General features: G+C 37.8%; 1 protein-coding gene across 4 annotated transcripts in view; it reads left to right on the top strand.

Moving 5' to 3' along the window:
- GRXCR1 (glutaredoxin and cysteine rich domain containing 1) overlaps positions 1–20740 on the top strand; it is a 360439-nt gene that overhangs the window by 42030 nt on the left and 297669 nt on the right. For all 4 annotated transcript variants that reach the window (XR_002522023.2, XR_001902460.3, XR_002522024.2 and 1 more), the window contains one exon: positions 16028–16064. The gene's annotated coding sequence lies outside the window, so the exon portion shown is untranslated. The remainder of the gene's footprint in view (positions 1–16027; positions 16065–20740) is intronic.

Genomic DNA, 20740 nt, shown 5'->3' with positions numbered 1-20740 from the left:
GAGGGGTCCTGCTCAGTTGGTTCTGATGTCTCTGAGCTCAGAGGAATGGCCTTGCTATGCACTGAATATTTGTGTCCTCCCCATATTCATATGCTGAAAACAAATCCCCAGCGTAAAGGTTTTCAGAGGTGGGGACTTTGGGAGGTGATTAGGTCCTGAGAGTAAAGCCCTCATGAATGGGATTAGTGCCACTGTAACAAAGAGCCCAGAGAGTTTTCTTTGCCCTTTCTGCCACCATGTGAGGTTACAGTGAAAAGATGGCTCTCTATGAGCCAGGAAGTGGGCCCTCACCAGACATTGAATCTGCCAGTTCCTTGACCTTGGACTTCCCAGCCCCTCGAACTGAGAAATAGATTTCTGTTGTTTATGAGCCACTCAGTCTATGATGATTTGTTATAGTAGCCAGAATGGACTGACAGACTGTGGAGCGAGTGCTGGCCCAGCTGGTGCTGGGGTCCCTAGGGATGGATGGGACTTGATGAGGCTGGTTCTTCACATGCTGAAAAACTGCCAACTGGATTTAGTTGCTACTACAGGAAAAAACTGTTGCCCTTGGGGTGAAGAAAAATTGCTGGAGTGATGCTTACCAAACAGGACGCAGACAGCAAAGAGCAAGCCTCTCTTTTCTCCTTCAGCCTTGTAGCCTGTCCCTTTTGGCAGGAGCAAGCTGCTGAGTCCCAACCCCTGCATGGCAAAGCAAGATATACAGAAGGGTGGGCTTAGAGCGGCTAGTTATTTAATGACTGGGACACACATATTGTAAATCATAACAGGGTATGTAGTGAACATTGGTGGCTGCATCTTGAGCAAATACTTTACAGAGCATCTACTGTGTGCTACTGGAAATATAGAGCTGAATATGATCTGTCTGTCCCCTTAAGTAGGAGGCAGGAAGTCCAATTTATAGAACAAATAATGTGATGAAGGAACCAACATAATTACGACCATAGTACTATGGGAGCATAGAGAGGGGAACCTATAGGTAGCGAATCTAATATTCTTTACTTCATGAATTAAGTGCTATCTATGTAGCTTAATTATATTAAAATAAAATAGAAAACAGCATCAATGTTGATGTCAGTTTAAAAGTGATCAGCAAAGGTAGTGTGGCACAATTATTAATATTTTCCTTATGTTTCACCCAACTTAATCTCCCCAAATCTGTGAAACCAGTACCATCTATTTTTGTTTACTAATTTTTTTTTAATTTCAAAGATTCTGATGCTGTCAAATTCAGGATATTTCTTTGTTCATGGAAATAATTATACATTTATTTTGTTGAGCCTTACCTTTTAGTATTCTAAAAATGTAATAATATTTCATAGTTCTTGAGTAATGTTGGTAAAAGTAATGCACCAGTGATATTTTTACAAAGCTATTCCAAACATTTATTTTTGTGTATTAACTTAGCCTACAAATATTTGCTTTGTGCATACTATGTAAAGTGTACTTCTCTAGGTTCTGGGGGAATATAAATAGAAAAGACACAATGTGGTAGACACAATTGGGTGCTAACATGCCAGCTATTTCTCTGCTTTTTTCTTACTATCACTAATTAGATTTTGTCTAGACATTGGGGAGCAACAAGTCTCAGCACAGGGACAAATCTTGGTTGGTCTAAGATAATTATAGTAATCCTGGTCTCCTTAGCTTTGGTTTAGAGTGGGGTTTGTTATCAATGTTTACCCATTCATTGTGAAATGAATTATCTTGTAGGCTTCTGGAAAACATGTTTTTCCTTGGTAAAATGGATAAAATGTCTTAGTAAACATTGTTGTTTGAGGATATGGTATTTGGAGTTATGGAGGCTATCTGAAAATCCTAAGATGACAGCTTCAAAAATCACAGAGATGCCAGCTGGAATCCAGTCATGTAGGCCCACTGAACAGGTCACCTAAACAGTAAGACTGTTTTATGAAAGTGCTGACAAGTGACTTACTGCATAAGGGTAGCGGGTTAGACTCTTCTGGGTGACCAGAACTGACTCTTCCAGGGTGGCCAGTTCAGTGGGCCAACACAACTGGAAGAGTTTAACTTGCTACCCTTATTGCCATTTTTAGTTTGGTTCTGTGTTAGTTGAAATCAAAGTAATTCTAAATGGCATGCATGGTCTCTGTCTTGCAGTCTTCTAAAGATTGATACATAAGTTTTTACTTTTTAAAACAGGGTTCTAAGAAAGGAGTAGTATTTTGCTGAACTTATATGATTTTAACTGGGCAAACAGATGTTTCAGGGAGTGGCTATCATACAGGTATATAGTATGTAGATATAAAGTATCTTGCCAAATAAGGTATATTAGTCCATTTTCACAGATACCACCTGAGACGAGGTAATTTACAAACAAAAGAGGTGTAATTGACTCACAGTTCCACATGGGTGAAGAGGCCTCAGGAAACTTACAATCATGGCAGAAGGTGAAGGGGAAGCAAGGCATGTCTTACATGGCTACAGGAGAGAGAGAGAGCACAGAGCAAACTGCTACTTATAACACCATCAGATCTCATGAGAACTCACTCACTATTATGGGAACAGCAAGGAGTAAACTGCCCCCGTGATCCAATCACCTCCCACCAGGTCCCTCCCTTGACATGTGGGGATAACAATTTGAGATGAGATCTGGGTGGGGACACACAGGCAAACCATATAATAAGGGATGCTCTCTCTTTTTTTAAATTATACTTTAAGTTTTAGGGTACATGTGCACAAAGTGCAGGTTTGTTACATATGTATATATGTGCCATGTTGGTGTGTTGCACCCATTAACTCATCATTGACATTAGGTATATCTCCTAATACTATCGCTCCCTCCTCCCCCCACCCCACGACAGGCCCCGGTGTATGATGTTCCCCTTCCTGTGTCCAAGTGTTTTCATTGTTCAATTCCCACCTATGAGTGAGAACATGCAGTGTTTGGTTTTTTGTTCTTGTGATAGTTTGCTGAGAATGATGGTTTCCAGCTTCATCCATGTCCCTACAAAGGACATGAACACATCCTTTTTTATGGCTGCAGAGTATTCCATGGTGTATATATGCCACATTTTCTTAACGCAGTCTATTATTGATGGACATTTGGGTTGGTTCCATGTCTTTGCTATTGTGAATAGTGCCACAATAAACATACGTGTGCATCTGTCTTCATAGCAGCATGATTTATAATCCTTTGGGTATATACCCAGTAATGGGATGGCTGGGTCAAATGATATTTCTAGTTCTAGATCCTTGAGGAATCGCCATACTGTTTTCCACAATGGTTGAACTAGTTTACAGTCCCACCAACAGTGTAAAAGTGTTCCTATTTCTTCACATCCTCTCCAGCACCTGTTGTTTCCTGACTTTTTAATGATCGCCATTCTAACTGGTGTGAGATGGTATCTCGTTGTGGTTTTGATTTGCATTTCTCTGATGGCCAGTGATGATGAGCATTTTTTCATGTGTCTTTTGGCTGCATAAATGTCTTCTTTTGAGAAATGTCTGTTCATATCCTTTACCCAATTTTGATGGGGTTATTTGTTTTTTTCTTGTAAATTTGAGTTCTTTGTAGATTCTGGATATTAGCCCTTTGTCAGATGAGTAGATTGCAGAAGTATCTCCTTGAACATCTAATAGACTGGGAACCTTCTTGTTCCTATAGCATGTTCTTCGCTCTGCTCTGCCTGCCTTCATTTCCTTCTATTAGAGATTTCCTAGGGAAGCTATGTCTGGACTTCCTCTGAACTTGCTCCTGAAAGTAAGACTATTTTAGAAAAGTGCTGACAAGTGACTTATTTCTTGCCATTCACTAGACATTTTTAAAATAGATGTAAGCATTGAGTTTGGGGTGATGTTTGGAAGGGCCACATCTTGCTTGTCCGGGAAGATGTTTCCTGGATGTGCCTGATTTCAAACTAACCCCACGTAATAAATGATTGCTCTTGTCATGCTTTCAGTATCTCCCTGCTTCCCTTTATAATCTAATAAATTAACCCTAAGAAACAGATTGACAAAGAATGTGACTAGGAAGTTTACAAAAGAAGACATATACATAGTGAATCAAGTGTTCAACCTAATTAAAAAATAATAAATATAAAGAAATATTATTTTCTGTTTATCAAATTTACAAAGATTTAAAAGCAATAATACCCAGTGCTTGAGAGAGTTGGGGATATAGATGGTCTCAAGTATTGCTTGAAGATAGATATATACCCCTTTTGAAGAATTATGGTAATATGTATTAAGTTCTTGAAAATATTTATAAATTTCAACTAGGCTAGTCCACTTCTAAGCATTGATCCCAGAGAAATAATTCTTTTATTATTTATTTATTTATTTATTTTTATTTTGACAGATTCAGGGGCTACAACTGCAGGTTTGTTGAATGGATACATTGCATAGTGGTGAAGCCTAAGCTTCAAGAGATAATTCTGAATGTAGAGAAATCTTTATATACTCGCAGCATTATTTATGTATGATTTATCATCATACATAATGAACAGTTTGAAGCAATCCTATTATTCAATACTAAGAAAAGTGTGGATACATTTTAGTACATCCTCACAATGGATGCAAATATGAAAATTATGCAATATAAAAATTATGGCTATATAATTTTATACCTCGAATGAAAGGCTACTGTTTTAATACTAACAGAAAGTATCAAAATAAAATATTATATATGCTATATGTTTTAATTTTATGATGAAAAATATAAAATGGAAAGATATAACAGATTTTAGCAATATTTTTCTCTGAATATGAAAAATATTTTTTTATATACTTTTCTATATTTTTAAAATTTCCTGAAATGAGCATGTATTATCTTAATAATCAGGAAGGAAGCAATTTGAGAAAAAGTTTAACAATTTTCTTATAAGGACTGCTTAGCTTCTATTTTTAAAAGAAGATCTTCCAACTGCTATTATTTTTCATCTATAAAAAAAATGAAGCTACTAAAATGTAAAGCTTCCTTAGGTCTCTAAGTTTCAAGGATATAATGAAATACAAAGGCATCTGGTGCAATTTTTGTTCTTTTTTCCACTGTCATCATGACAATGCATTTACAACAGGCAATTTTCTGTTCTCTGGAAAACAAGGTATATCACATTAGAAACAGATTTCTGACTGGTGTCTCAGAACATTTCCTGCTCTTCAACAATGTTGTGCTGATACATGTCTTTCCTTTTTACAGTTTTATTTTCTTATTTCTTGAAAAGTGGTCACTTTTGCAGATGGCTAATTATATACAGGCCTAGGTCTACATTCGGGCTGAAGGCTGGGATGCTTGCTACCTGTGGGGCAGTTGTTGAAAAACTAGGGAAGGCGTAGAATGAAAAAAATCAACACCAGGAGTTTGGGAACCCACACTTATCCTCTTTTTGCCTTTTGAAGATTGCCTGGATACCTTGGGGCTAAGTCTCTGAATAATTACAAGCTAATGCTGAATATATATCATCTCATATACATATGCATTTCTTCAAGTAAATGTAATGTATTCCCGTGGTCACACTTGAAGTTTGTATGTATATATAAGATGTTAAAAAGTCTTATGTTTTTCTAGTTGTGAATATATGCTGATTACTTAATATGTGTGTGTGGGTGGGGGGTGGTTTGTGTTAGTTTTCTATTACTGCTGTGGCAAATTACCTTAAACTTCGTGTCTTAAAGCAACACTAATTTATGATCTCACAATTCTGGAGATAAGAGGTCCAAAATAGGTCTCTCTGGACTGAAATCTAGGAGTCTGCGGAGCTATGTTCCCTCCTGGAGGCTGTAGGGGAGAATCCGTCTTCTTGCCTTTTCCAGCCTCTGGAGGCTGCCTGCATTCATTAGCTTATTGTGTCTTTCCATCTTCCCCAACCAGCAGTGACCAGTTGAGTCTTCACCACATGGCATCACTCTGACACCGATTCCTGTGCCTCCCTCTTACACATCTTAGAACTGTTGTGATTATATTGGATCCTCTTGATAATCTAGGATAATCTCCCTATTTTAAGGGCAACTATTGGCAACCTTTATTCTGTCCATGACCTGAATTCCCCTTTGCCATGTAACCTAACATATTCACAGATTCCAGAGATTAGGACACAGGCATCTTCCGGGGCATTGTCTTGCCTGCTGCAGGAGAGTTTCAGAAAAGTAAAAAGATGTAAATAAACAATCTGAATTCAATCACTCAAATATAACTACTGTTAACATTTTGGCAAATATTTCTGCTTAAATTTTGTAAAATCTTGAACTAAGTTGACTTAGATATAGAACGGAAACTTTAAATGTTTCCTGACCCAGTTGTATATATATCGATATAATTCAAATATGAGAAAGTCTCTGTCCTCCCCCACCATAGTCTCTTATGTGTTCTTCCAGTTTTCCTTATGTAAATACATATACATTAACATCTTTTTTCCTTTCCTTATCTTGAAGTGGGAGTGGGCACAGGAACAATAATAATAAATAATATTTGTTGAATATTTATTATGCACCAGACATTGTGATAAGTTCTATGAATTTAATCTTCACAACACTTTGAGTGGGTACTATTATTACCTTTACTTTTAAGATGCAGAATCTGAGACACAGAGAAGTGAAGTAATTTGCCTACAGTCACTAATCTGGTAAATTATAAACTGAGATTTGAACCCAGACAGTCCAATTTCAGAGCCCACATGCTTAGTTACTGTAAGGAGCACATTACTTGTTAATTTAAAGAGTTGGTTAAAAATTCTGTCATCTCTAAAAGTTCCTTACATAAAAGGGATTTTGCCTCAAAATGTCATGTGTTTCTGGAAAGATGTATCTGACACTCTTGGTTGGTGGCCCAGGAGCTATACCCAGCAGCCATTCCAAAACATTTTCTCCCTTGCTGGTACCCACAATAGAGCTGACAAAGCAGACTTGCTTTTAAAGCCTCTATTGAGCTCAGTTCTGGCCAAAGAAACTGTAAGACATTTTCTGAGAGACCTCTGGGAAGTTGTTGCCTTTGTTATGTCATCAGGAAGGAAAGTTATGAAATTTTTCTCTCACTGCTCTGTCCCACCCTTTGCCCCCGTTTGGACATGGCCACATGAAGACATAATATTCAGAGGTAAGGCAGACCTCTTGCAACCACACTAAAAGAATTTCAGAAATTTCAACACAACTTCTGACATTGTGGAGTTGCCAAACCTGGAGCTGGTTATCTCCAGACTTCTTGTGAAGCACAGCAATAAATAGTCTTACACTTTAAGCCCCTGTTAGATTTCTTTTACTTGTAGCCAAACACAGTCTAATTAAAACAGAGCTCAATAGTACTACTAAAGAGAAAACATCTGTAGTGTGTGGTAAAATCATGGGCCTACCTCTCAAGAGAGATGTAGATATTTGCAATACCACGACAGCAGCCTCTCTCTATGCAAGGGGTTTTGAAACCTTGTTACGGGAACTGGGAGGGGTTATCCTGGAAAAGACGATCAAGAAAAAATATTATGATATGTAATATACTTGAAGGGCTCTCTGATAGGTTGAAAGCATCCACAAATTCTTGCCATCCCTGGGTGCAGGTTACTTTGCAATGTGACATTTCAGTTGTTCCCATCCATCCATTGACTTTCCATTTGGCCATGTGTATTAGTTTCCTAGGGCTGCCATAATAAACTACCACACACTAGTGGACTTAAAACAACAGAAGTTTATTTTCTCATGGTTTTTGAAACTAGAAGTCTGAAATCAAGATATTGGCAAGCTCATGCTTTTTTTTTTTTTTTTGAGACGGAGTCTCGCTCTGTCGCCCAGGCTGTAGTGCAGTGGCCGGATCTCAGCTCACTGCAAGCTCCTCCTCTCGGGTTCACGCCATTCTCCTGCCTCAGCCTCCCGAGTAGCTGGGACTACAGGCACCCGCCACTTCGCCCGGCTAGTTTTTTTGTATTTTTTAGTAGAGACGGGGTTTCACCGTGTTAGCCAGGATGGTCTCGATCTCCTGACCTCGTGATCCGCCCGTCTCGGCCTCCCAAAGTGCTGGGATTACAGGCTTGAGCCACCGCGCCCGGCGCTCATGCTTTCTTTGAAGTAACTAGGGGAAAATCTGTTCCACGCCCTTATCTTAGGTTCTGCTGTGACCTGCAGTCCTTGTGGTTCCTTGGCTTATAGACATCTCTCTCCAATCTCTGTCCCACTAATCAAGTGGCATAGCCCCTGTGTGTTTCTGTTTCTATTGTCTCCTCATAAGGACACCCAGTCATACTGGATTAAAGAACCACCTTACTCCAGAATGGCTTCACTTCAACTTAACTAATTATATCTGTAAGAATCAATTTCCAAACAAGGTCACATTCTGAGGTTCTAGGAAAGATATGAATTGGCAGTTGGGGGACTGGGGTAGGAGACACTATCTGACCCAGTACATCATGTGATTTTCTTTGGCAAAAAGAATATTAGCAAATAGTACATCAGAGACTTGTAAAGTGCTATTTTTGCAACCTTGGGACCACTGTAAGTAGAAGTCCAGTCTGACTTACTGGAGGATGAGAGACCTTGTGGAGCAAAGCCAAACTGTCCCAGCTGAGGCCACCCCTAGAAACACCAGCCTGACAATTGCCAGACATGTGAATTAGCCATTCTAAACCATCCAGCCATAGTCAAGCTGGCCAGACTGGAGGAATCACCTGACTGACCCATGGAATCATGGAAAATAATAAATTGTTTACAATAATATTTATATTATTTATAATAAATAATAAATAAGAAAATATTAAAATAAATAAAATAAAATAATTTATAATAAAATAATAATTATTGTTTGGGGATGATTTATCATGCAGCAAAAGTGAACTAATATGGGCTCTGAAATGGAAAGGGGGGTTTATTTGTTTGGGGATATTCCAGAGAGCAGAATGATTTCGAGATTCTTGCCAACTTTGAGAGGCTGTGGTTTTAGGATTGACTTTCTCACTGTTACCTAAAAGTTACAGAAATAAATATTTCAGTTGAATGCAACAAAGAACTTTCTAATAACTGGATTTGTCAGACGATGTACTTGACTGTCCCCCAAGGGGAGTGTTATAAAGGAAGATGTTATTTGGGAGACTTAATTAGAACCTCTGATAGTCATTTCAAATCTAAGACTTTATGGAAAAAGTGTTTGGATGTTAGAGATATAGAAATGGGAAAAATTATTGATACTTTAATATCCTGTTAATGCATTGCTCATGCCAAAAATTGTAGAAAGGCCAAAAATTACACAGCATATTCTCTAAAATTCACAATGTTGACTGGCATTATTGCACATATTCTTCACAAATTGAGCCTTGGACCACGAGTTGGAAGTGAGCCTTTGACTTTGGGCTTCTTCATTGCCTTCTCTATTTCATTTTACCTCGTCTTGTTCCCAGGGTTAGAAACACTCTGGTTTCTTACCAACTGGTGAATCAGTATGGAACTAAACCTGGGATTGGGCCAGGCCTGAAAGCGGTAGACTACACTAGAGATAGGGTCTTCAGGCAGCCCTCTGGAATGATGTCATTTACCACCTTAAGGAAGCAGGATAGTGAAATGAGCCTGGGAGAACTGAACAACCTGACATAATAGGAATCTTCGGATGGCTGCTAAGGAACACAGATATCTGGGGTGGAACATTCTTGAGATGAGTACATTAAGTATAGTTATGCTAACTCTACCATGAAAAGAATTTAATTAATAAGTATGCTAGTTCTGTTTTTTTTGGTCAATATTACACTCTTGTCAGGGTTTAGCTGTAATAAGATTTTCTATGCTATCTCTGGCAAGTCAAAAACTTCTTTAAACTTCAGTTTCTTAGAGTAATTGGTCTTAGATGACCTCCAAACTTTTACCTAATAGTAAAATTCTATTACTGCCTAGACACAGTAATATCAGATATTAAATTGAGGCTTAAAATGTCTTTAATTCATTAATATTTCATTTGGAATGTTATAACTAGAATTGATTGAATCCATTATAAATGCCTGGCACTGGGAAAAGAAATTTGCATCCATTATCATATGTGTTTATCATAGTAACTATATTATTCAGATGAAAAATCTGAGGCTTAGAAAGGTTAAACAGCTTTCTCAAGGTTACTAAACTATTTAGTAGATTTCTAAATAGTACATCAGTTCGCTCATCTTTAAGATAGATATTTAATTATCCTAGTAATAGCTAAACCATTTCATATAGATGAACAATTATTGGTAAGGAATACACAGAAAACAGCACCCTAATATTTTGTTGTCTTAATTTGTTTACAATTACCTCAGTGTAAATACTGTTATCTGTGTGCATGTACAAATAAACTCTGAGCTATACCTTAGGAATGATTATATTACATCTGAAATGCCCTAAGAAGAATCAACAACCATCTGAGGTAGAGTTACTTAGCATTTTAAGTATCATTATCAAAATTTATACTGGATAATTTGTCAATTGACATAAGGATGATAGAAATAATTTCATCTTGATGAATGTGATGCTCGACATACATGGCAGGTTATACATTTGCATGGACCCCGTTACTCTTGCACTAATTCTATGATGTAACACCTCAATAGTGGGGGTCTAGATTCTGGCCCTTTGCCTACCCTGAATTCCTCTGATTCATGGAAGACTCAGTTGCCTCACTCCATTTCAAGGCTGGCTGGTTCTGCTTTTCGAATATTATCATATTTGGATCAGAATGAAGCTTTCATGCAAGGCATGAATCAATCTACCTGGGAGTAGAGAGTGGCACTTTCCTTGGCGTCACACAAACAGGTGTGTGACTGTTTTTGTGCCTGTTTGATAATAACTATTTAAACATTTGGGGTATTTAGGTTAAAGCTTGCTTTCATAGTCAAAGCCACTCAATGAAAAAATTGAAGTAATTAGGTATCTCTTACCCACCACTGACCACAAAAATCTTCTTATACTAAAGAACCTGACAATTCCTGAATGGTAAAATTGACTTGGGGCAATCAAACATGGAACAAATCATAAAGATATACAGGATGACCTAAGGGAAAGAAATTTGGAGATTCATGTAAATTTCATTCATGCCGCTTTCCCTCCATGGAATTGATCATTGCTTCTAATTTATCTTTCAGTAACAGAATCTTTAGCATAATATCATACCCAGTAATCTTGTCATCTAATTTGGCTATGAGGCTATTCCTCTACCATCTTTACATCACAGAGTATACCATAGAAATTGAAAACATTTTTTGTTCAGGAAGAAAGATAATCTACTTCAAGAAAATAAGAGAAGTCAAATAGAATAAGGTATGAATATGCTTCATTGCCCTCAGTTGTGAAAAAACATCCCATTTATTTGTTATTTTAAATCAGTTTTGATTGGTTTGGGCCTCATCAAACAGAGTTTGTGAAAACAACTATTTTCAGTTATTAAAAAAAATCCTATTTTAAGAAGCTCAGGACATTTGAAGAGTTCCTCTGGGCTTAGCTCTTCATGGTTACTGCTGAACTGCTGCTTGTCCCCTTGAAAGTCAAGAGCTCCGTTATTTACAGTCCCACAGTTTCTTCTTACTCTGTTCCAATCTTGCTCAGTCCCCTTCCACACTGTGGAAGCTTTGTTCTTTCACTCTTCACAATAAACCTTGCTACTGCTCACTCCTTGGGTCCGTGTCATCTTTAAAAGCTGTAACACTCACCGTGCAGCTCCATTCTTGAAGTCAGTGAGACTACAAATCCATCAGAAGGAACCAACTCTGGACACCATACTTTGGTTCATCTTGTGAAATTTCTAATTTGTGGCCTTTTATTAAAATTTTCTAAAAATTATTTGCCTGTTTTATGGTTACTGATATAAGCTTCTGTTGTGTGGCTGAACCAGATGACCATTTTAAGGTGTATCATTGCATGGATGAGCGCTCTTAGATTTCAGACTTGGTTATAGATGTGTTTCAGATTTTTGTAATTTTTGGTTGCGTCTAACACCAAGAAACCAATATACACATGCTTTCAGGTTAAACAGCTATGACAAAACAATACGATGGCTGCCATCTTTCCTTGATCCAGAAAGGATAAAGGGAAAGTCCCTAGTAGATGTTGGGACCCACAGTCTCAACTATCTGGCAGAAGTCTATGCATGCTAATAATAGAGGTAAAATAGGAGGCTGGCTTGCTAAGCTGAGTTTGCACTAGGATACTGGTGATTCTCTTCTGTTTAGCAAACTGCTTTGCTAAACACAATATGTCTGATAGGGCCAGTATGGCCAGAGAGCACCTTGCTGTGGGTTGAGCTACCCTGGAGAGATGAGTGTTTCTCGTTATAGGAGCCTTATTGGGTAGAATGCGTGCTCAGTTGCCTCATTTTTCACCCCAGCCAACTAAGAAATACTTGTTTAAGGTTGAAATCAACACTTAACATCATAAAACATAGTTCAGTTGTACACTTTTAATAGTAGGAGATATTCATGCTTTGTATGTACCAGGAATTGGTCTAAATATTGTACAGGTATTAACATATTTAATTTGCACAAAATTTAATGAAGTCAGTATTATTGTTATTACCATATTGCAAAAGAGGCAAGTGTGACACAGAAAAGTCAAATGATTTGCTCAAAGTCACATAGCTAATAAAGGCCAGAGGTGGGACACAGACCTGGGTACCTATTCCAGAGTCTGCGTACCACAATTTTATTTTGTTTACTTATTTTTTTTTTTGAGAAGTCTTGCTCTGTTGCCTAGTCTGGAGTGCAGTGGCACGATCTTAGCTCCCTACAACCTCCACCTTCAAGGTTCAAGTGATTGTTGTGCCTCAGCCTCCGGAGTAGCTGTGAATACAGGCATGTACCACCATGCCAGGCTATTTTTTGTATTTTTAGTGGATGGAGTTTTGCCATGTTGGCCTGGCTGGTCTCCAACTCCTGATCTCAGGTGATCTGCCTGCCTAAGCCTCCCAAAGTGCTGGTATTACAGGGCTGAGCCACCTCGCCCAGTCTATATGCATCACAATTTGATACAGTTCATTTTCCTGGTGTGTAAAGCTGGGGAAAGACAAACAATAACGGCATTCTGGTATTTCCTCCAACTACAAGGTAGTTTCCAACTTTGAGATTCCCTGATTTATCTGGCCATTCCCTCTGCTAATTTGCAAAGCAGATTAAGGATCAGATCAAAAACCTTACTGGGGCTCCAATTCATAAGCGGCTACTGAAGTCTCACTGCAATGAACAGGAAATACGGTGTTGATTAACTCACAGTTCCATGAATAATCCCTTACACAACCAGAAAAATGCATACTGTTCCTGCTTTCTATCTCTGACCATACAGGGACAACAAACAGACATTGTAACAGGTTCCTCTGAGATATCCTTTTATCTGCATGTAATATGCTTAGCATACATGTGTACATTGGGCTGGGCTGCCTGCTCTGAAACCAGCCAGCAATAGTTCCCTGAAGTCATCAGTCACAGCTGACTTTCTGTAATGATGCAGTTGTATTTAATGAGAATCAGCAATTTATTTTATTATGTAAATTTTGAACTTTAAGTATACCTTCTAAGACTTTTAGTTTGAAAATTGCAAAAGAAAACTGAGGAAATATTAAGAACTATGGAAAAAGTTGGAACTATTTTGCCAACATCATGGCCAAAAGAAAAAGGACTTTCATATACATGTTGGACAATTATCTATTACTATAGTCTTATAACCAACTTGGTTCTTAATGAGTATTAATCATTAGCATAATTCAATCACAAATGATAAAAAACTTGTGAACAGAAATTTTCCAAATAAAAGCAAATGTTATTTTAGATTTAATGTGTGATTTTGAAATGAAGAAAGTATATAATTTTATCAGTGGAACATCAGTTACTTTCTTTTAAAAAATTGTATTTTATTTTTAATTGACATAATAATGGTATATATTTTTTGGGTACAATGTGATGTTTTGATACATGAATATATTGTGGAATGGCAAAATTAGGTTAATTAATATATTTATCACCTCACATACTTAGTTTTTGTGGTGAGAACATTTAAAATCCACTTTTTAAAAACCGATTTTGAAATATAAAATATTATTATTAAAAATAATCACCATGCTATGCAGTAGATCACCAGAACTTATTCCTCCTAATGGAAACTTTGTGCACTTTCAGGGGAGATTGTAAACATGTCCCCTTTTCCTCTCCACCTTTCACCCCTGGTAACTGCCGTTCTACTCTCTACTTCCATGAATTTGATGTTTCTAGATTCCACATATAAATGAAATCGTGTGGTATTTGTATTTCAGGTGCTTAGCTTATTTTACTTAGTGAAATGTCCTCTAGATTAATCCATATTGTTGCAAATGACAGAATTTCCTTCTTTTTTAAAAAGGCTAAATAGTATTCCATTGTGTATATACACCACATAGTTTTCATCCATTCATCCATTGATGGACATCAGTTAATTTCTACCACCGCCAAATAAATGTTGAACAAGCATTTATCCCCCATTGTGCGTTTACATTGCTGATATTATTTAATAGGTTTTCTAAAATGCATGTATGAATAAATTATTGAAATGTAAGAAATCTATACAACTTTGATATGTAGAATTCCTCCCTCTAATTTGATTTTTTTGTTCTGTGTATGTTCTGGATGATTAATTTTGTGTACCACATGAACAAATTATCTTAATTCCTGTTATGCATTGTGTTGTTTACTCTCCAAATTCATATATTGATGTCCCTATCTACCACACCACAGTACGTGAACTTATTTGAAAATAGAGCTATTGCAGATGTAATTACTTAAGATGACATTATACTGAAGTAAGATGGGCCCTATTCCAATATTACTGGCGCCCTTATAGCAAGAAAAATGTGAACATAGGCATGAACAGAGGGAGAAGGCCATGTAAAGATAGAGGCAGAGACCAGGTTGATGCTTCTACAAGCCAAGGAATGTCATATACTTCTAGAAAACTACCAGAAGCCAAAAGAGAAGCACAGAACAGATTCTTCCTCATAGCCTATAGGGGGAACCGACTCTGCTGACACCTTGGTGTCTGGCTTCTGGCCTCCAGATCTGGGAGACAACACATTTCTGTTTTTCAAACCTCTGAGTTTGTGGTAATCTGTTATAGTGACCCTCACCAACTGCATTAGTCCATTTTCATACCACTATAAAGAAATACCCGAGACTGGGTAATTTATAAATAAAGGAGGTTTAATTGACTCACAGTTCTGCATGGCTAGGGAGGCCTCAGGAAACTTACAATCACGGCAGAAGAGGAAGCACACGTCCTTCCTCACAAGGCAGAGAGAGAGAAGTGCGTGAAAAGGGGGAAGAGCCCCTCATAAAACCATCAGATCTTGTGAGAACTCACTCACTATCACCAGAACAGCATAGGGGAAACCGCCCCCATAATTCAATTACTTCGCTTCCTCAACACGTGAGGATTACAGGTCCCTCCCTTGACATGTGGGGATTATAATACAAGATTAGAGTTGGTTGGGGACACACAGCCAAACCATATCACAAACTATTCCATTTCCTATCATGTAATGAAGACAGGATAGATTCATCTGGTGTGGTGGAATGACTGGGTTTTTTAATTTTATTTTATTTATTTATTTATTTATTTTGAGACAGAGTCTTGCTCTGTCGCCCAGGCTGGAGGGCAGTGGCGCGATCTCGGCTCACTGCAAGCTCCGCCTCCCAGGTTCACCCCATTCTCCTGCCTCAGCCTCCCCAGCAGCTGGGACTACAGGCGCCCGCCACCATGCCCGGCTAATTTTTTTGTATTTTTAGTAGAGTCGGGGTTTCACCGTGTTAGCCAGGATGGTCTGGATCTCCTGACCTCGTGATCCGCCCGCCTCTGTCTCCCAAAGTGCTGGGATTACAGGCGTGAGCCACCGCGCGCGGCTGAGATTTTATCTTTATTTTGCCTGGGACATTATCTGATTATACAACCACTTTCAAACTGCTATGGGTTTTAAGAGATTGAAGCTGAATGTGATGTATGTGCCTAAGGAGGCCTGGGTGCTACTAAAAATTCTTTAGGTTGAGTGTTTAAAGAGACATTGTTTTCTTCTATGTACAACTTGTTCCAAAATGTTCTGGTATTATTTATTTTTTAGGATGTGTTTATGAAGCCTAGATGCTTTGAAGTCCCTGGTAAGTAAATCTATATTATTTAATTTTCTAAATTTAGATTTGTTGGTCGGTAATTTACCTTCATCTTTCTTACTGGAAATCTGATATTTCATTTTTTTTTTCATCAGCCTGGATGTTTTCATGAACTCTAAAGTTTAACAGTACAAATAATTTGTACCTGAAGTGTATTTGCGACATGCATGGTCAAGGGTCCAGGGAGCTTGAAGAACAAATAGTATGACACAAACCAGTTTTCAAAAGTAGCCTGAGAACACTTTGTTTTTTTAAGGGTTATTGTTAGTGAGCACGGATCTCACCAGAGTTCCTAAGATCTTATTAACTATTTAAAAGATGAAGTCCACTCTTCCAATTATACTTTGATACAAAACAGAAATATGTACAAAGTAAAAGACTTTTGGTATCCCTGAAAATGTTCTGTCTGCAATGGAAATCAACAGATATTTCTCTCATTGCTGCATGTTTTTTTTGGAGATGAAGTCTTGCTCTGTTGCCCAGGCTGGAGTGCAGTGGTGCAGTTCTCCTGCCTCAATACTAAAAAATGATAAGTTTCCATGCTTTGTCATTTTTGACTCCTGAGCTCTTGTTAGAACTTGTGATAGTGTTAAGTATGTTTGTGGTAGTGACTATCAATTCACTCCACAGGGAGCATGAAATGCTCAGGATTTTATACAGATCATCCATTTACTCTATACTTTATGTACTGTGCTTATAATTTTCTGATTTTAGTTCAGTGAGTGTGTTTACTAGGAGAGAACTTCCATGCTACACATAAAATATTCTATAACATTTTAAAAATCAGGGATATATGTGTATATTTAAATCAAGGATTGAAAGAATATTCCTTTTTTGTGTTCTTACTATTTCTTAAAGCATCGTATACTAATTAAATATTTGTTGTATATTTTCTATTGTGTTCAACCTATTGTGTAAGATGCTTGGAGAAGGAGCAGGGCATAATAAAAGACACAACAGGTTTCTGTCCTCTGGGGTTTTATCTGGGGCCTTAAAAGGAAACCTATGGAAAGATAAACATTTGGTAGGGAGCCATGTTTTAACTTACTGTTATGTAAAAACTGTGGAAGTAGATCTCAGAAGAGGGAGTTGTCATGAATCAGGGTGGTCAGAAAAGAGTCAGTGGAGAAGTGGGGATTGGGCTACAAGAAGGTAAAGAAGAGGAAGAGAAAGGGCCCAGAGAAAAAGCAGGCTTTGAAAATCCTTATATGTTTGGTGATAATGAAAAGGAGTAGGTTGAATTGGTTGAGAGGGCCAGGTTTTTTATGAAGAGCTCTCCATATTAGGAGAAGGACTATTCTGTAATCATCAGGACAGAAAGAGATAGCTTGAAAGATCATCGCGGAATAGACTGGAAGAGGAAATGTCTGGACAGTAAGACCCAAAAAAGGTTGTACAACAGTTCAGGCCTTCGGCTGTGAAGACTTGTCCTGTGGTAGTCAGGATGTATTTGAATGATATTAGAATTAAAAACCCATAAAACAATATAAAAATATCTTAAACAATTAAATGTGTAACTAGGGAGGAGCCAAAGGAGAATGATTATATAAAAACCGCAGTTACAGACTGAATGATACCCCTTTATTTAACTAACGAAACAACCTTCAAATCTATCCTTGTCTCATCATGTTTATAGTTCTTGATGATTGACAACTGCATCACAAGAAAATAAATTGTTACCAAAATTTATTAAAGAAAATATATACACTAAAAATTCCAAAGCTGTCATTTTATTCCCCACATTCTATTGCTATTCTAAATCTCTTGTTATCCCAAGTATTGTACAATAACGGATATTCCATATAATTCTAGAAACTGATAAGATTTAGTTCAATAAGAACTATATCGTGGCTTCAGATATGAGAAGGAGTAAGATTTATTCAAGAAATCAGTCTTGTATCTTGCTGTCTATTTAAAATTCTGGAAGCACAGATAAGATAATTTACTTGCTTGAAAATCTCTTGTAATCCCTTATTGTCCCTAAAATGAGGTTCAAAATCCTTAGGCAGTATAGGGCAGAGGGGAAAATGTTGAACTCTGGAGACTAACCAAGCTTCAAATTTTGATTTTCTTATTTATCAGTAGTATAAGTTTGGGAAAGTTATTTAATCTTTCAGAGCCTCAGTTTTCAATAGCAACAAAAATGATAATAGCCACTCATAGAATTATTATGACTATAGGAAGAGATGAGTCACATAATCAGCATATTACATAGTAAGAGCTCAATGGATCTATTATTTTAAGCAGATTTGTGTTAGTCTAAACTACCATGAACTGTCTCCATCATACTTTTCCTATAGTAGTTTCCCTTGCTGATCTTCATTCTGCTTATCATATGGTCAAGCTGAATTCCTTTTAGATCTATGGTCTGTAACCTCTGCTTCTCGCTTTTATTTATGCTGTATCCCCTGCAAGGTACCCTCTCCATTTCTCACTTCTCACCCAGGTATTTTTTTAAGATTCTATGCACCCTTTCAAAGATCAGTTGAAAGATCATTTTCTAAGGAAGAATTTTTCTGATACTACCAGTTTTTCCGATCTCTCACAAGAGCTGTGTCTCTTGAGGGCACTACGTAAATCACACTTCTTAGTTTCAAATAACAGAATTGACATTGAATAATTTAATACATTTATTAAAATATATTAAACAAGTATAGAAAATCTCTGTGGGGCTCAGAGAGCCAGACTTGAAGCTATGCAGCCAGGAAAAATGCCCACCTGTATTGAAAGACTGGTTTAATGAGATCACTATTACTGTTTCCTCTCTGGACTACGTTCTGTCAACTGTGTAACCTACTACTCCCTGCATTAATCAGATCTGGACCACATATGAGAAACATAGCTGCAAGGGTGTGTGAGAAGGCACCACACAGACACACACACTCACACATTTTTTTCTTTTTTTTTTGAGACAGAGTCTCACTCTGTTGCCAGGCTATAGTACAGTGGCATGATCTCGGCTCACTGCAACCTCCGACTCCCTGGTTCAAGCGATTCTCCTGCCTCAGCCTCCCGAGTAACTGGGATTACAGGCATATGCCGTCACGCCTGGCTAATTTTGTATGTTTAGTAGAGACAGGGTTTCTCCATGTTGGTCAGGCTGGTCTCGATCTCGTGACCTCGTGATCCCCCTACCTTGCCTCCCAAAGTGCTGGGATTATAGATGTGAGCCACCGCACTCGGCCCACACTCACATGTTTTTTGTTTCCTGCTTTGGATGGAAGAACTTTGCAGTTTGAGAAATTACCAAAATGAAAGATATTTAAAGATGTTGTGTGGTTACAAATGAAACATGTTTAAACAGACCCTTACCACTTAAAAAAAAACCTTTTTAATATAGTAATTTTCAAATACATAGGAAAGTAGAAAATAATAGTGCCATCAACCTCCCTCCTTTCTCCCCATTGACCCCTTACCTCTCTATAACAATCATCAAGTCATAGCCACTCTTGTTTTGTTTCATGACTGTCCCTGCCCACTTCTTCCTGCATGCAACTCCTCCCATCCACACCTTCTACTAATTTTGAGGAGAATCCATGCATAACATCATTGCATTCATTACTAATTCAGTTTGTATCTCTAAAAGATAATGAAGTGCTTAACAACATAACCACAATTCCATTATCACAGCTACAAAGTTAAGGATGATTCTGTAATGGTCAACAAATGCCCCCAGGCAGTGTTTGAATTCCCCTGATTGTCTTCAAAATGATTTTTTTTTTTTTTTGAGACAGAGTCTCGCTTAGTTGTCCAGGCTGGAGTGCAGTGGCCCAATCTCGGTTCATGCAGCCTCTGCCTCCCAGGTTCAAGCCATTCTTCTGCCTCAGCCTCCCGAGTAGCTGGGATTACAGGCACCTGCCACCATGCCTGGCAAATTTTTGTATTTTTAGTAGAGATGGGGTTTCTCCATGTTGGCCAGACTAGTCTTGAACTCCTGACCTCAGATGATCCAAAGTGCTGGGATTACAGGTGTGAGCCTTTGCACCCAGCCTCAAAATGATTTTTAAATTTTGATTTGTTTGAATCAGTTTCCAAGCAAGTTTCTCACATACATTTGCTTCTCATATGTCTGTTAAGTCTCTCTTAATCAGTAGATTCTCTTTATCTCTTTTTTTCTCTTTACAATTTATTTGGTGAAGAAGCCAACCCATTCATCTTGTAGAGTTTTCTGAATTCAAGATTTTTCTAAGTGCTTTCTGTGGCATCATTTAACATGTACTTGTTTTCCTCCCTCTCTCTGAAAACTGGTAATTCGATCTAGAGCCTTGGCATGATGGCTTGATCACAGAAAACCTGGAATTTTTAGAACCAGGTTTCCTGACTCCTAGTCTATGCTGTTTCTAAGCTGCCTCTTTAATGAGGCACAGAGTACATGGCCTTTTATTTGGAAAGAAGGAACAGCTCCATGCTTATAAAATGCTCAGAGTATGCTCAGTATTGCTCATCATCCGACACATAGAAAAGACAGTATGTATCTTGAGAAAGCCTAAAGAAAATAGGGAAGCTGACCCCAGAATCCTTGGCCACTTTCTTTCTACAGACTTTCTATTGAGGAATGATATACTTTGTTTTTGTATAATTGGCATTTCTGGGACCTGGTTATTATATGCAGAGGTTAAAAAAAAAAACCTATATCCCTGCCATAAAATGCGTCAGTAAGAATG

This window comes from Papio anubis, chromosome 3 (assembly GCF_008728515.1).
Source record: "Papio anubis isolate 15944 chromosome 3, Panubis1.0, whole genome shotgun sequence".
Classification (NCBI taxonomy): Eukaryota; Metazoa; Chordata; class Mammalia; order Primates; family Cercopithecidae; genus Papio; species Papio anubis.
This window is presented reverse-complemented; position numbering and strand designations above follow the sequence as displayed.